The sequence below is a fragment of the Plecotus auritus genome (genome assembly GCF_963455305.1).
Source record: "Plecotus auritus genome assembly, chromosome: 1".
NCBI lineage: Eukaryota > Metazoa > Chordata > Mammalia > Chiroptera > Vespertilionidae > Plecotus > Plecotus auritus.
The window spans coordinates 19,579,826-19,598,353 of NC_137770.1; positions in this window are offsets into that span (position 1 = coordinate 19,579,826).

Here is an 18,528-nt window from a genome sequence, read left to right on the forward strand (position 1 = left end):
CCCAGTGTAAGCCACCTTGCTGAATTCCCCATCTGCCTTTTTGCTTGTTTGCTGAGTCACTCTCAGAAACTATATTTTGAACTACATATATCCTCCCAGTGTCACTTTCTATTCCATCTTACTATTGGCATTAGATCTATGCCAGTGCACAGCCTTTGATTGTTAAGCATTAAATTTATCCTGAAACTTTTTCAAACAACCTAAATTTCAAACTCTTATTCCATTAGAATAACTGTTCCAACCCACAGTAACATTCTAAATTATCATTTGTATTTTTGTTTTTTGAATGTTCATAGAATGTTAAACCAGGTAGAGAAATACTCAAAACTAACAGGAAAATACTTTAAATAAAAATCATTTAATATGCAAAGCTTCAAAAAACACTAATTTTATGAAAACTAATTTGAGGATAATTAGGGAAAACAGCCAGAAGAAAAAATAATAATTAGTGGGTGGCAAGAAATAATCATGTAGCTTCTGAAGAAAAAAAGGGAAATAAAGATATCCTAAATTGCAAATATCTTTTTTTTTCCTAAAGGGTAGTGGCCTGAGAGATGTGTAATTAATGTAGCTTTATCCTTGGGCCTTGCTGCAACCTGTTACACTCTGACATGAAGTGTACTGAATCAACAAAGATAATGCCGCCTTGTACTTGGGAAAACTAGGTTCAGATCAATCCATGAAGGTGTTTCAAGCTTTCCTTCATAGAATCATTCTATGAGCACTTGAAGATGAATTATGCTGTGCATTTCCAATAAGTTTACATTTTTGGAGCCACAATCTGGACTACAATGGCAGGACTGAAATTGTCAGAGATGATAGTTGTCACAGAAAGCCAAACTGAACAATAAAGTGACTTAAAGATATGCATGGATTATTTTATTTTTTAGAAAAATAAAATTGACAAAGGTGTTGAAATTCATATAGGTCCTATAATAGAATACCTTAATCCTGGGAAGAATAAGCAGAGCTTGAAAATATTCCCATAAATCTAATGGAGAATTGAAACAGATGATAGACATAACCTTAGAATGATCATGATTAGAAATAAGGTTTTGTTTTTATTGTTGTGCTTTATGTTCTTTTTTTAAATCTTTATTGAAAGTATTACAGATTTCCCCCTTTTTCCCCATTGACCCCCTTCACACCACTCCCCCCAAGGCCTTCACTGCACTGCTGTCTGTGTTCATGGGTCATCCATACATGCATATAAGTTATTTGGTTAATCCCTTCCCATCCTTGCCCCTTCCCTCTGAGTTGTCAGTCTATAAACTGATGAATGAAAGAGATCCAGAGACATAGAAGTATGGAACTGACTGTTGTGCTCTCTTCTCATCTCAGAAAGTGATTTTCAATTTTTGTACACTTTGCATGCAGTAATAAGACAGAGCATTTTCAAGTTGTGTCTACTAATAAAGCAAAGAACAATATCAGTGTTAGAGGAGCTCATTCTCCAAGGTTTATTGGACTATTGACCTCTGTAAAGACACAGAAGGATCAATTAATGTCAAAAAAATGTGAGAGAGATTCACGGACCTTTGGAATCAGACCATATCAGTCTATTTGTCAAGCCATAATCACTAAACAGTAATTGACCTTTAAACATGAGTAGCTTTGATTAGAACCACTGACAGGGTGAGGGCTTTGGATAGCAATGTCAATCTTATTTTCTCTGAAAACTCTATATTCCCTCATCATTTTTTAAAAAAATCCCAAAGTATGACTTCATGGTATATATATATATATATCAACTATCTGTCATAGTTGTGCATCTTTATTTTATATCTGAAAAGACCCTGATAATAAATAATAATCATGAAATGCCATTCTTCAAAGGTCAGCTTTCCAGTGGAAATGATTCACATACTGGCTTAGAAGTGGTTAGGTTTCATTCCCCAAATTATCATCATGAAATAACATATTACAATGAAATAAATTAATTTTCCTTAAAATATCTGGTGAGTTTTGTGTTCTGCTTTGTTCAGGAAGGTAGATGGAAGAAATAATCTGTGAAAAAAATAATTCTGTAATATTAAGGGAGATGGAAAACAATTTAGCTGCTACAATTTTGACATGAACTGAAAGTTGCAAATAAGTTACCTAAAAATGAACACAACTGCTGTGAGAGTCTTTCACTGAAGAGATTACAGGTGAAGAGTGAAAAGGAAAAAGAATTAGACAAACAATTTAGGTGGCTATAGAGAAAAAAATCAAGGAGGCACAATTGATTTAATGAAAGATCATAGGGTCAATCACTCATGGTGACAATTTCACTCCATAATCTAAATGAGGTGTTTTGGTAGCTTTAGTTGAATGATTCTGGTAGATATTGTCACAGTGAACACTTAGTACTTCTGTTGTGGTCATATTTTGAATAAAGGAAGATACACAATAAAGTAGAACAGAAACAATAATAAATGCAATGTTTTAATGTAAATACTTTCTAAAATCTCAGTTTCATAAAAATCAAGTGGTAAAGCCACAATGAGTAGCAAATCATTGACCCACTGAGTATATTGATTTAGGAAAGAACTGATTATGGAAAGTTTGGCTTGATTAAGTAGTGCTAATGATCCCCCACATATTTTTTGTACTAAAATAAAATATGGAAGCATATTGAAATTGATCTAACTGGTACTCATCAAATATTCTTTTATGGTGCTTATGGATATTTTTTAATGCTATTGCACCAATAAGTAATGCTATCAACAAGCCGCTATAAAACTTGTGCCTTGAAACAATTAACATTTGTTTTTGCTCCCTGGTCTTTGGTTAGGCAGGTCATTTTTGCTGATCTGGGCCAAGCTTGACTGTCCTTGGCTGTACTTGTTCCTATGCATGAAGGTCAGCTTGGCTGGGACTGCTAGACAATGATAGCTGAACTACCATGTCTGGGAATTGATTGTCAATGAAATTATGGGATGAATAGGCAATATGTTTCTCTTTTCTGTTCAGTAGTCTATCCCTAATTTGTTTAGCTTGGTTCCAGGAGAGACAGAGTGGCAGCATGTAACCATTTAAGACATAGGCTTGAAATTGCCAAAATATCATTTCTGCTTCATGGTATTGGTGTAGAATTAGGATTGAATTTTAACTTAAGAAACATGAATTTGTGAATAAGTGGTGAATATAAGAAAATGTTGATATTCTTATTACGAAGTAAAAGCTAATCTGTTCTTACTCAGGGATGGGTTATGCAACCATAATTATCTTTCCTGTATGGATTTGGCCAGAGTCCTAGAACCAGATGGGATTTGTGGGGGATTGGCAAATCTGAGCCAGCATTGTGGGAATTACTGCTTGGAGATAAAAGCTACACAGAAATTCTGACCAAATATAAAATGGTCCTCTGACATTTTCATAAAAAGCACTAGCATTATTCAAAATATTCTTGTCATTTCTGTGTAGATTTTAATCTTTTGCCAAATGGGCCCCAGCTGCTCCATTTAAATGCTGAACCTAACCTACCTGGCCCCATTCACATCTCTGCTCAATTAAAATTTGTTATACACAATTAAGATATGAGAATCTCAGCCATTCAATTTTCTCAAAAGATAATTAATTGTATTGGAAAATATCTACAATACCTACATAAAATTGCCATCCAAAATATAATTGAATCTATATAATTTCCACAAGGAGTGTAATATGTTGAATACCCTCCACCCCATCTCCCAATACACGTCCACCTGGAACTTCAGAATGTGATCTTTTTTAGAAACAGAGTCTTTATAGATGTAATTGGTTAAATTACAATGAGTTAGGATAGGCCCTAAATCCTAAAACTGGTGTCCTATTGCCTTGAGGCCCCTACAGCATTCAGAGGGAGCATGGTCCTGCTGATACCCTGATTTCAGATTTCTAGCTTCCAGAACTGTGAGATAATAAATGTCTGTTGTTTTAGTTCACCAAGAGTGTGGAAATTTGTCATGGCAGCTCTAGTAAACTAATACAAGCAAGGATGTAATAATTAATAAAAATGTTCCTCCTTTTACATTATCCTTGTATCTCAAAAATTTTAATAATAAGTGCATGTTTATTGAGGTATATTACATATTGTAACAATTATCCTTTGTAGAATACAGTTCTATGAGTTATGCCCTACAGTTGTATAATCACCACCACAATCAATATAGGACAGCTCCATCATCTAATTTTACTCTGTTGTGCTGCTTTGTAGCCACTCTCTCCCTCTATCACCATGCACTGACAATTACTGATCTATTTTCTAAGCTAATATATTTCCTTTTCCATAATGCATATAAAGGGAATTATACACTATCTATAACTCTAGTTTCTTTCACTTAGTATATTGCCTTTGAGATTATTTAATGTTATTTATTGCATGTATCAATATGCGATAATAGAACATTAATGTTGGTCCCTGCTGCCAGTTCATGGCATGGAGTACTTAAAACTCTTGTAATTTCCTAATAAGAACACTAGGAGCATCTTTTGTTCTACTGAGGTGACCCTGGGTGGGTTCCTGGAAGACTCCTAGATAGGGACTGGCTGCAAAAAGAACAAAGCCATGATTAGAAGTTTGGAATATTTAAAGTACTTTTAATCTTTATTGTTGAGAGTATTACAGATGTCCCTTTTTCCCTCACTTTGCCCCCCTCCACCTGGTTCCCACTCCACCCCAGGCCTTCACCAGAAGCTTGGAATTTTTGCACTTCTCCTCCCTTCCTCTAGAAAGAAGAGAGAGCTTGAAAATGGAGCTATCAAGCCATGGAAAGATTTGCATGAACATTAAATGCATATCACTAAGTGAAAGAAGCTGATCTGAAAAGGGTACATTATGATGATTCCAACTATGTGACATTTCAGAAAAGACAAAACAGTGGTTGCCAGGTGTTAGCAGGAGAGACGAATAGGTTGAGCAGAGGGTTTTTAGGACAATGAAAATACTCTGCATGGTATTGCAACAATGGATATATGTCATTTTACATTTATCTAAATCCACAGAATATAAAGCACCAAAGGAGCACCTTAAAGTAAACTATGGACTTTGGGTGATTATGTGTCAATGTCGGTCCATCAGTTGTAATAAATGTACCACTCTGATGGGAGGTGTTGATAATGGGGGAGGCTATGCATGTGTCAGGGCATAGGCTACATGGGAAATCTCAGAACCATCCTCTTCAATGTTTCTAAGAACCTAAAACTCTAAAAAAATCTTAATAAATGTCATCATCTGCTTTATGTACTGTATCTCTACATTATGCAAGCCAGGGTTGACTGTAACAAGCATTTGCTGTGATCCTGCTTTGTAGGAGGCACCATGCACAAAAGGCACAGCAGTTCTGAAGTGAATACAGTGCAATCTTTGCTTTTAAAATCTAACAATTGGACGAGGGATTTTGGAGTTAGAAATACATGTTGAGCTGCCCTAAAGTTTTTATAACCCGCAAGCCTTAGAGAAGGTTCAATGAGAGAATGTGTAATGGACAGCGGTGTTCATTCTTTTTGTTTAAGAGAAGCCCATCTCCACTTCCTGTGATTCAAAACATATACAATTTAATAAATCCCAAAACTTTGAACTTCTATAGTGTTTGATTTCAAATTCTGGACACTTGGAATTCATTTATTTGCATTTAATGACAAACTCCCTCATTCACTCCTTTCATCTCCCTTCCTTCCTCCCTATAGCAAATAGTTTATGATGCACACTAAAAACTAATTTCATTATCTGAATTTATCCAGTTACCCAAAACTATTAAAAGAAGAAGTTGAAAACCCTAGTTTCCCAAACACTTGATTTTTTGTTGTCTGAAGTTAACTATGGAGCACAATTAAGAAATGGGTACATAGGTACTCAGGGAATGCTCCAAGATTTGTATTATGTGTGTTTTTTAAGTCTTCTATTTCAATTTTTATTTATTTTCCTCCTCGACATTACTCTGCTGGGTGTATATTCACACACTTCCTGACAAAGTTTCCTGGTGCTAATTAGTGAAGCATTTTGGGACAAGAGGAGAAGCAGAATATATAAAGTCATTGATTTTTCTCATGGGATCATCAATGTATTGTTTTTATTTATTGCTGACTGTAGAGCACAATGGTTAAACCTACCTATTATCTTTTGCTATTTTTTTAATCTATTGGGTTATGTTCTTTAAATTAGATCTAAGTACACAAATCTGAGAAAGGTAAGTATTAAATGAGAAACATTGTTTTGGCCAAAGTGACACCTGCAAATTCTACACTTTGTACTAGGTTTTTGGGACAACTGTATTTAGTAGTTTGTGAAATGAACTGTTTGAGGTAGGTTAAGGACAGATATGTTGTGTATTTGTTTAAGCACAATTAACATAAAATACCAATTGATAAATATATTTCATATGATAGACATTAAGGCCAAGATAAATAACTAAATATGAATAAAGGTTATCTTTTGTCAACATAATATTGTAAGGCATACTAAAATGCTGCTTAGCCTTAGTGAATGCATCTGTAAAATGGGGATATTAACATCTATTAAATGTGAATGAAATGAGATAATGACTGTAAAGCATCAAACATAACACACAATACATGTAAGTATTCATTATTGTTTTGTGTACTTTCAGATCACTGGAGAAAAAAACCAAGAAATTATTTAAAATAATTATTTAAAATAATTATGAGGATTTTATTTTATCCCAAAGTAAAACATATTAATAGCATATATGCTTTTTACATATAATTTAGTAGTCAATTTGAATCTTTCTCCAGGAAATTAATTACTACACTCCTAAAGCTTTTCTATCAACAGTAAGGTGGTTTTATAAATTTGAACTTTGTATGGACATAGGAGTGAGGCAATACTTTACATACATTCATTCAGTAATTTATTTATATCTGGTACACTAACATGAATAAAGTAAAATAACACTGCAAAAAGAAATAATAGTTTAAGGGACTTAAACTTTGGGGAGCTTTAAATTGTGCCTTTACCATCAAAACTCTACCTTTAATAATGAAACTAGAATAATCTAATGGAATATGGGGTAAAATAAAATAAAATAAAATAGAAATTGTTTTTAGATACCTAATTTTTAATAGATGTCCTTATACAAAATGTCTAAGCATCTCCCAGGGAAAATGATTGACATGCCATAAAAGAGATTTTCAAAGCCTTTCCACAGTGTTCATCTCTAGAATAAATGTTGTTTTGACAACCAAGTCTTTTTAAGAAAACACCCACTCTAAAGAATTGTCATGAATTTTCTCTACCCTAATGAATATCCATTAAAAAGAGATCCAGATTTATTTAAAGTTTATGAAATGCCTTTAATCTTTTTCCTTTGTATATTCAAGTAAATCTTTGTCTCAAGTGTCTATTTCTTAAGAATAACCTAAATTTCTAATAAAAAGTTATAAAAATCTTGGAAGCCTTTCCCTTTATGGTGCTTATTTAGAAAGCATTTTCTCAGCTTAACCTCCTTCTTCCTAATTGCATAATGGTTTTACAGGTCTTCCATTCTTCACTAGGTATTTTGCTCTGTTTTTTATCTCAGCTTAATACCTGTACATACATGTTTTATTAACTTCATTTTGTAATAGCTACATCTCCATACCTCAAATAAATACTTCTGGAACCTAATTCTCAATGTTTTCTGGATTATTTTACAAAATATCATCAGTATTCAGGTGACAAAATCTCTTTATTAGTCACTTGGTGTATTAAAACATTCTTTTCTTAGTAAGAAACATAATGCTATGTAGAAACATAGGCTGCATTTTTATTTTATTTTATTTATTTATTTATTTTACATAAGAGCTTCCTATAAGACATTTACCCATGTCTGGAACTCCATGATAAGGTGTTCCTATATTCCTTTAAGTCAAACTTAAATACCATGTAAATAACAGCATGGTATTTAAAATCTTTTGGAAACTAGAGTGCTTATTAGATATTAATAAAAATGCACACTTTGTTAGTGACTCCATGCATATGGGTGCATTTTACTTATCTACTTTGGCTTACTCTATATAAAAAGCAACAGAAAAATATGATTTAAGAGATGTCACGATATTGTTGAATTTTCTCCCCTAATAGGAACGCTTTTTAAAATAATCTCTCCTTTTTCTCATTGCCATCTTCTGACATTTCATCAGAGATTTTATAAATGCACTAGAGGCCCAGTGCGCATGAAATTGTGTGCCAGTAGCTCACTTTCCCTTGCCTCAGCTGGCCTCCCCACCAATCACTGCTCCTAGCTTGCTGCCCCACCCTCCGCTGCTCGTAGCTCTCCACAGCTAGTAGCTCGCACCCCACCCCACCCACCACAAGAGCCACTGCTAGTTTGGTCGTGAAGGTGTTATGTGTGACGGCCACAGGCCTTTCAAATAAGAGATTTTAATTTGGTGATCCTCCAAATTTCCCTAATTGAAAAATAGTTTTAACCTATGTAGAGCTTAACAATTCAAACAATGATAATAATGGCAATAATAACAAAAAGCTACCTATCTTAAACTTTTTCTCAACCACTTAGTTTCTTGCATTTATTATCCTTAACCCAACAAATAACTCTTCCCATCTAAAAGATTAGGGATTTTAGCAATAATACTAGTTTTTATTTTATTGCCAGGCTTTAGACTAAGTATTTTACATGCATTATCTGGTTTAATTATTATAAGAACCTTATTTTTCAAAAATGAGAATTGAGAGTTAGAAAAACTGTCACAAAGAGACTATCTCAAGATCCTCTTGACCTTTGTCTTTTATTCCTGATGTAGCTCATACTGGTGCCATTTTAGTGTGACACCTTACCAGCATAGCACACTGCAGCCCAGCACTCCTGAGCTCAGATGAATCTCCTTTCTCAGCCTCTAGCATGCTGACCAGCTCTGAGTGCCTCCAAACAACCTCCTGTCAATAAAACCAGGCAGCACTTCATCTTCATACCCTCGTACCCAGTCATTTTAGACCGACCCATGATACTCCCTAGATTTGCTCTACACCAAGCATGTGCCCACGGGGAAATTAGCAACCCAGAGAGCAAAACGTTGGCCAATAGACCAGAGATGAACATAATATTTCCTCTTCCTTCCTCTATTTGGACTGTCTTAAAAAACAAATTTTTTAAACAGCCTATCAGAAGATACTCTGCAAAATAAAGCAGTCATTTGTGCTTGATCACAAATGCTGGCCTGCATTCTTTTATTGGTATTCCTCTTTTTTACTTTATCCCCCCTTCTTATGCACTGAATGTGCCCCCCGCCCCCTGACATTTATTTGTATGTGGAAGCTCTAATTCCCAGCAGAGTAAGTGAGAATGTATCTCTATTTTGTGTTAAGGCCTTTAAAGATGTGATTAAGTTAAGATGAGGCCATTAGTGTGGCCCCTAACCCAATCTGACTGATATCTTTACAAGAAGAGAAAATTTGAACACACAAAGGGACACAAGAGATGTGCCCACACAAAGGAAAGATCATGTGAGCACCTAATGGTAAGATGGCCATATGCAGGCCAAGCAGGTAAGACTCAGAAGAAACTAAACCTGATGACATCTTACTCTGAATCTTGGAATTTAAGCCTCCAGAACCTAAAATGTGTTAGGGAAAGAGAGCAGGTTTACCAGGGTAACCAGCTTGCTGAAAAATTGAGATACATATTACACTAAGAGACATAAATCATTTACAAAGGTTAAGTGGAATGAGAAGTGTGTGGTGGCTCTGTCACATATTCATATGGGTGGAGCTTGGATGATAGGATTATAGCCTCCTGATGGGAAGGGATTACCCTCCAGGTATCTGTTGACCACACTGGGCAGGTTGACACTGTCCCTGTGTAACTGTGCTTAGTGTACTGGAGTCACTGGATTAAAAAGAGCTTTAAGAAGAAAAATAAATTGAATTTGAATTTAAAATAACAAGAATATTTAGCAGTTTAGTTGTCATTTTTATACACTAATGGTAAGAATGAAAATTGGTACAACCACTTTAAAAAACTTGTGGCATCTGTTGAAGGTGAAAATGTCCATCCTTGATGGTCTAGCAATTTCATTCCAGAATTTCAATAGTAATTAGTACATATGTGTTACACAAAATACATACAAAATTATCATATCTGCTTTACTCAGGCAAAAACTCAAAGCAACTTAAATGCCCCAAATTAACATTAAGTTAAATAAATGTTTTCCTGATGTATTGTTTAATACAATGCAATAGCATACAGCAATGATAAATTACTGCTAATGTGGATAAATTTCATAAACATAATAATTTAAGCCAGACACAAAAAAGTATGAACTATACTATTCCATTTATAGCAAATTCAAAAATAGGCAAAACAATTCAATAGTGGCTGAAGTCAGAATGGTCATTTTGAAAGGGGTTGTTGAATGTATGAGGGTATAAAGGAGGCTTCTGGGAAAAATAGTTATACATATTAATCCGTATATTAATTATAATTTGGATACATATGTGTGTAAATTTAATTTAGTTGTTCACTTATGATTATGCACATTATACGTGCTATATTTCAAGGGTAAGTTAATAAGGAAAACTAGTAGGATAATTATAGTTTTATATAATAGACTCAAATATGGACCTCTTTTATCTTCCCCAAAATAACTCTTTCTAAAGATTAAAACATAATTCACCATTAGAGCAATTTAGTAGATGAATGGAAGGAAATTATGGTCAACCTAAATATATAGAGATGAAAATCATGAAGAAAGTGCTATATCTTTGATTTACCTAGGAAATCTAATATCTCTAATAGGCATTCCAGAAAGAGAAAAGAAGCATAAGAGGAAGATAATAAAAATATTTGAAAAATAAATTCCGTAAACTGAAGAAAGGCCTGTGTCTATAGATTAAGAAGATTTATGGAGTTCCAGAGTCTTGTCAATTTTTTTAATTCTAAGGATACAGAGAAACACTTCCAAGCAGAGAGAACAATGCGCCTACAATTAATAAATGAATTATATTACAATATTGAAAACAAGAGGACAGGATTTACATCTACAAGTTATTTACAACAGAAAAAAATATATCTCTAGACTTTTTCTAACCAATATATCATTTATCTGTCAGGGCAAAAATAAATTTTTTGAGGTCATTCTGGCTGAACAATAGTCAGATGTTTGTACCTGCCTCTCTGGTACAATGTATTAGGAAGAAGTGGACATTTTTGTGTACTGAGTACCTACCATCTTGCCAGACTTGGTTAGGTATTTTCATATAGACTGTTTAATTTACTACAGCAAGACACACTGAAGCAACAATCAAGTGACTTCCTAAATGTACAGGAATGTCAAGTTATGAAGCAGGAATCCAATCCAGATACGTGTAAATGAGCTTTCCCCCATACTTTGACCTTGAAAGTATCTCAGCTAACTGAATGTCATACCCAGCAAATGACATAACCCTGTGCTTATGTTTTATTTCTCTCATCATTGTAACAGAAGATTCACCCCTTGGTGAAATGAAACTATTTCTGGAAATGATAATTTAAGCTATCAGACATTTTATTTTTCTAAGTGGGAGAAAAAGAACAGTAAGAAAACAATATATTTTGATAGAAGGGCACGGAAAAAGAATATTTATTGGTGATAAGTCTGGAAAAATTCCTAGCTAGGCTTTCAGTTGCGTGAGATTCCCACAAATGTAGAAACATGATGTGTTGGGTATCTTCTTAATGTTTTATTTACCATGTGTTCCATATTCTATGCCATGATCCACATTCTTGACATGACTATCTGGTAATACTGTTTCTCACAATGCAGAGAGAACTGGTACACTGAACCTAATGTTAACCAACACATACAAATCAATGGCTGATCTGGAAATAATAATTTTTGGTAACATCTTCCTAATGAATGAGATATTTAAAAATGGTTGAGTCTATATAAAATATATTTAAAATAAAACACAGGGAGCTTTCAATTATGAGTCTGTAGCTGGAGCATTCTTTAAAAAACATAATATGAAATTAGGCAACAAAATCATAATTTCTCTGTGGAAGGAAAATTGTGAATGTTTAAAAATGGGTTGCGGTGAAAAGACTTACTATGGGCTACTACATGTAAAAACAGGGCTAAATATTTTCATCATTATCACTACCACCCCTCAACCGCCACCATCCTCCTCCTCATCATCATCATTGTTATTGCCAAGAAACTAATGGGCAAAAACTTCAATAAAAAGACAACATGGAAAATTATTTAATGAGGAATTTTAAAAGATTTCTCCAATTCCCGGTTTTCAATCTGAATTGTGCTCCATAATCTTGGACTACCTTTATAGACATTTGCCTGTAAATTCCATCTCCAAATTTGATGGGTTTCAAGTTTATTTGACAAGTCATTTTTTACCTCCTAAAATGAATTCTTCCATGAACATCCAATACTTATAAGAGGTAATAGGTGATGCTGTCATGTTGCATGTGTATAAGGCATTGTTCCCCTTCTTAGCTATCCCAGCCCTCACATTCCCAAACATCTCACAGAGCACAATCTACCCAGAATAATATATAAAACTTGTATATTTTCAAATTTAAGCCAAGTTTCATATAACAGTAATATATTTCCTTCCATGGCCAATTTTAATCACAAAGTTCCAGGAACCAATCCAAAAGAACATTAGTAAGAGACAAATCTCAATAGTATTGAGGTTTGCTTAGGAGAATGTGTCCTTTTTTTTTTTTTTTTTTTTATTTTTTTTTCAGATTTGGTGCATGACACTATTTGAAAATACTTTGAATTTTCCAGTTATCTTCTCCAAAGGTAAATTTTCCAAGCAGATTATCCTATTAATTTAAAAACCAAAAAAGTATTTCAAGGGACATGTTACCTCTATGCCTATGATTAATTCATACTAAAGTCATAAAAATAGTCAACTGAGACCCATTTGATGTCCACGTGCCCTTTTATGAGGCATTTTAATCCTCTCCCCTTTAATCAAGACATTTTTAAAAGTCCAGTCATAAATAGAACTCAACCTCTAAAAACGCCATGGCTTTGCATTGAAATGTGAAGCCTTATGGAGTCAGGGAGATTTCAAGAATGTCCTTTTCTATCAGTAATTCTGATTATTCTCTGAAATATAATTCAGTGTTCTTAAGATTATAAAATTGGTTCATTTATCTTGAGGGTAAGAAAATTAATGAGGTGATACCTGGCCAAGCAATTTCAATTCAGAGGCAACTCTCCAAGTGTAATTCATATTTGTCATTATTGCAAGTTGTTATATTTACTTTCGTAGGTATTATGACTCTGGCTTTATTACAGCACTGACTGTATGGCTATACTGAATTATTGAGACAGATATACCATATGACCACATATCTTTGAAATTCTGCCTTTTCATTGATCAAAGCATGGTAAGTACCTAGATTTATTTTTTAAAATGTGCATGAGGAATCCCTCCACAATTAATTTTATTAGTTACAATTATTGAGACTATGTCCCTGCCACTGTATTAAGTACTTTAAAAACACATTTTCTTATACTTTTAAAGCAATGCTGTAAACCATGTATTAGACCATTAATGGCTATACTGGAATTTAAATCAGGACCATTGTGATGGTGATGAGCTACCCCCAGATAGGGTCTAAGTAGATTAAAAACATAATGCCTCCATTCTTGCAAGTTAGGTACTAACCTTCCTTGAAACATATTTAATTTCTACATTAAGTATTTTGTGTTAGTGATTTCTTTGCACTTTCTCAATGTCATTTCTATTGATAACATCATTTGAAAATTGGAAAGATTTACATAAATATAAAATACTTGACATCTACCTTTTTATTTCAATCTTCAAATACTTTTTTTGGAAGACCGGAAAAGGTATTATTGGTTCTATATTTTTTCTGTAGAAGAAACTCAGGCTAACTTAAGGCAAATAACTTACCTACATCTATAAAATCAACAAACAGCAGAGCTAAAGTGGAACTCAAGACTTCAGAGTAATGGGTAATAATCCTGCCACCATATCCCACTTTTTAGAGAAATCACCATTTAAAAAATATACTTAATAGTATAAGAGAAGTCTCTAATATACTATAGTATACTACTGTATATACTACACTCTATCATCTATCGATCTATCTACCTATCATCTATCTCTCTATTCATCCATTCACCTATCATTTATACATATCTACATATTTATATATAGTATCCTACCTCTTTGTTATTGAGATAACCATGATATCTAAAAATCATGATAAGATAGATTACAAAAATAAATAGTTTAGTTCTTTATTCTCTGTTTCTTTGACATATCAATTATGCAACACTTCTAATAAATCTTATGAAGTACTATTAAACACATGAGAGTATTAAGGATCAGAGATGTTAAGTCATTTACCCAGGGTCACCAGGACAGTATATAACATATTTATTTCTTAGTTCTAGAAACACATTTTCTAATAGCATATGTTATGTAATTCCTATCTTTTTGTAGCAATTGTACTAAATGTTTCATTTTGGTTTGAAGCTTTGCTAGAGATATTAAATGTGAATGATTTTAGTTAACAGATCTCTCTTCTAAAATGTGCAGAGGTTATCTAACAGCAATGAAAAAGACATTATTTTTTTTTCTTTTTTACCAAGGAGCATGTGCTTTCATTATCGTTTGTTAATCTTTCACTATGCTTCACAGCAATTAGACTCAAAGAAGATAAGCACAGTGTCTTCTGATCAGTACTTGAATGCCTTGGAAATCTAACTGATGGCAATCTAGAAGTGATGCTTACCTTTGTTCTTCTCTGGACCCATCCCAACCCACCAATACCATCACCCCCACACACAAGCACATATACCCTACACTTCATGCCTCTCAATTGAAAAAAGAGTGTTCATTATCATATTGATCATGGCCAGGGCTGTACTAGAGAGTAAATTGGCTATTAGACAACCTTGATTTTCAGCATTTGTAAACTAATTATATCTATTAATCATGCAAGTTCAAGAATTTTTCTCTTCCATTAAAAATATTCCCAAAGAGCAACTTAAGACTTGTTTAACTCCATTTGCCAACTCCTGTCTATGTTTATCCATCCAAAGTTTTATTTGTCTAGCCTTCCATGCTTATTTAAAAAAAATATTCATGAAAAAATCAGAATAAATACACTAAATTTAGTTTAGTTAGGCACCATAAGAAAATGTCTGCTTAATAACAAAATAAAAAAATATATAAAGTTTACTTAGGAAACTAAGAGAAGTTACCTAATTTAGAAATACAGATTTATGGTGAAATAAAGGTAAATAAAGCTCATGCATCAAAATAATGTTTTTCCTTTTACTTAAGATATTAAATTTGCATTAAAATTATTTCATAGGTGTCTTACTATCTCTTAAGTAGTTCTGATAATAATGATACCTGTAATAATACATATCCTTTATCTCATAATTACCAAAAAATAGATACATTTAATCTCTCTCTATAATATTGCAAATCTTATGATTCAGAGCCACACTAAAAGTCTTCAGAAACTTCAATCTTTTTTATTATTTTTACAAAACTAAGCCATGGCCTATATTTGGCCCATGCATAGTAGTGAGCTAACTTCTTTTCTTTTTTAAAAAAATCTTTATTGTTGAAAGTATTACATATGTCCCCCTTTTTTCCCATTGACCCTTTCTATCCCGCTGCCAGTCCCAGGCCTTTATCACCCTATTGTCTGTATCCAAGGATTATACATATATGCATACAAGTTCTTTGGTTGATCTCTTCCCATTCAACCACCCCCCGCTTTCCTTCTGAGATTTAAAAGTGTGTTGCAAGGAAATTTTCACATACAAAATTGATCAATGCAGCATACCACATTAACAGAATAAAGTAAAACAGACAAAAAAAACATAATCACCTCAATTGATGCATAAAAGACATTTGACAAAATTTAACAACCTTTCATTATAAAAACATTCAACAAAATAAATAGAAGAAAACTACTTCGACATAATAAAAGACATGGAAAATCCACCATAAGCACCATTCTAAATGGTGGAAGACCGAAACTTTTTCTCTAATATCAGCAGCAAGACACGATGCCCACTTGAACTATTTCCATTAAACATAGCCCTTAAAGTTCTGGCCAGTAATGAGATCCTATTTAATAAAAGAGTAATATGCAAATTAACCATAACTCCGCTACACCCACAAGCCACGCCCAATAACCAATCAGGAGCGAGTATGCAAATTAATCCCAGCCAAGATGGCTATGGCCATGGAGCGAGCAGGAGGGAGGCTTGGGTTTCCCTGGTGATTGAGGAAGCCAAGCTTTCTGCACACCCTGGCCGGCCCAGGCCTCTGCTTAAGACTACAAAGTTTCAATTATAGAAGATACATAAATTCCCCCAAAAATGGCTGCCGCCATAGAGCAAGCAGAAGGCTTGGCTCCGCTCCAGGCTACAAAGTTTCAATTGTAGAAGATAAATAAATCGCAGATACCAGGGCCTCCGCTTGGGTTGCCGGGGGACGTGGCCAGCCTGCAAACCACCATAGGCCCCTCACCCAGGCCGCCCCACACCGCAAGGGAACCCCCACCTTGATCTGGGATACCCTTCAGGGCAAACCAGCTGCCCCCCCCATGCACCAGGCCTCTATTCTATCTAATAAATATGCAGATTGACCATCACTCCAACACACAAGATGGCTGCCCCCATGTGGTCAAACATCCTGCCCCCATGAGGACACAGATGGCCACCACAAGATGGCCAGCAGGGGAAGACAGTTTGGAGGGACCGGGCGTACAAGGGAGGGCAGTTGTGAGCGATCAGGTCAGCAGGGGAGGGCAGTTGGGGGGGACCAAGCTTGCAGAGGAGGGAAGTTGGGGGCAAACAGGCCTGCAGGGGAGGGCACTTAGGGGGGACCAGGCTTGCAGGGGAGGGCAGTTAAGGGTGACCAGGACTGCAGAGGAGGGCAGTTAGAGACAATCAGGATGGCAGGGGAGCAGTTAGGCATCAATCAGCCTGGCAGGGGAGTGGTTAGGGGGTGATCAGGCTGGCAGGCAGAAGTGGTTAGGCACAATCAGGAAGGCAGGCAGGCAAGCAATTGGGAGCCAGCAGTCCTGGATTGTCAGAGGGATGTCTAACTGCCTGTTTAGGCCCAATCTTACCAGTATCAGGACTAAACGGGAAGATGGACATCCCTCGAGGGGTCCCAGATTGGAGAGGGTGCAGGCTGGGCTGAGGGACACACACCCCCATGCACAAATTTTGTGCACCGGGCCTCTAGTCCTATATAATAAAAGGCTAATATGCAAATAGACCAAACAGCAGAACAACTGAACAACCCATTGCTATGACGTGCGCTGACCACCAGGGGGCACGCACAGAATATGGCAGGCATCGTCAGCAGGCAGCAGACCACAGAACATAGCAGGCATCGGTCGCAGTGGAATGGTGGAGCAGGTGAGCAGGGATGCCAGACCAAGGTGGGGCTCTGGTCCCTGTCATTGGGGCGAGCCTCTGGTGGTCCCTGAAAATTCTTTGCTCCCACATGCCACAGTCCTGCCTTGTGCTCACACCTGCTGCTGGTGTAGCCCCACTCATACCTGCTGCCGGAGTCAGAGCTGCCACTCACACCCACTTCTGGCACCCAATGCTGGCCCCAATCACTCAGCACCGTCAGCAGGTGCGAGCAGTGGCTGCTGTCTCCAATCACCCCTGAGGGCTTCTTCACCTCCCCTCACACCCACTGATGGCGCTGGCCCCACTTGCACCCTCTCCTGGCACCAGCCCCAATTGCTAGCGCTGTCAGCACGTAGGAGGGAGGAGGTGGCGGAGGGAGCAAGGCTGCTGGCAGACAGGGCACCTGGGGGCTGGGTGAGTGGGGTCAGGAGGGGCCATGGAGGATGTTCCGAGACCCGCCCCTGTGCCCACCACAGCCTCACGGTCCACAGTTCTTTTCAAGGTGCTAGTCTTATATATAAAACAACCTAAAGATTCTATTAATATTTGTTATAATTTATAAATCATATTCTTTTATAAATCATAGATATATCTTTTAAAGGGGAATTTCAGGTAGATACAAAAAAGTTTCTAACACAACGAATTAAAGTCCATCTGACTTCTTTATTTTACTGAATAATGCATATTGAAAATATTTTTCTCAGTTTTCTGAAACAAATTCTAAAAAAGCGGTCTTGAGTATAGTTGTTACACTGTTAGGTATATAGGAGAAATGCTATGACTACTATGGAACTATTGATAGAAATAAAAGAAAATGAATTAAGAATTGTTCTCTATAATAATGCTTGTTCAGTGAATCATGGAAGTGTGATATTTATCATTTTTGAGTTTCTATTTAATTTTTGCATCCTCTTTTGAAGTCAAACTTAATATTATTGAGTTGACACAAGAGTTATTTATCTTTAAAAGATAGACTTTAAAACTAATATGCTGTTAATTCAAAAGTAAATCAATTCTTCTAAAGGAGATGAACCAGTTATGTCAAGGTGGATGCAAATATTAAAGTAAAATTATTTTTGGAGTATATTTATATTCCTGGGATTCTATAAGATTTTAGAACAACTTGAATAGGTGAATCTATTTTCAAATTATAATTTTAAGAAATCTACGTACAGA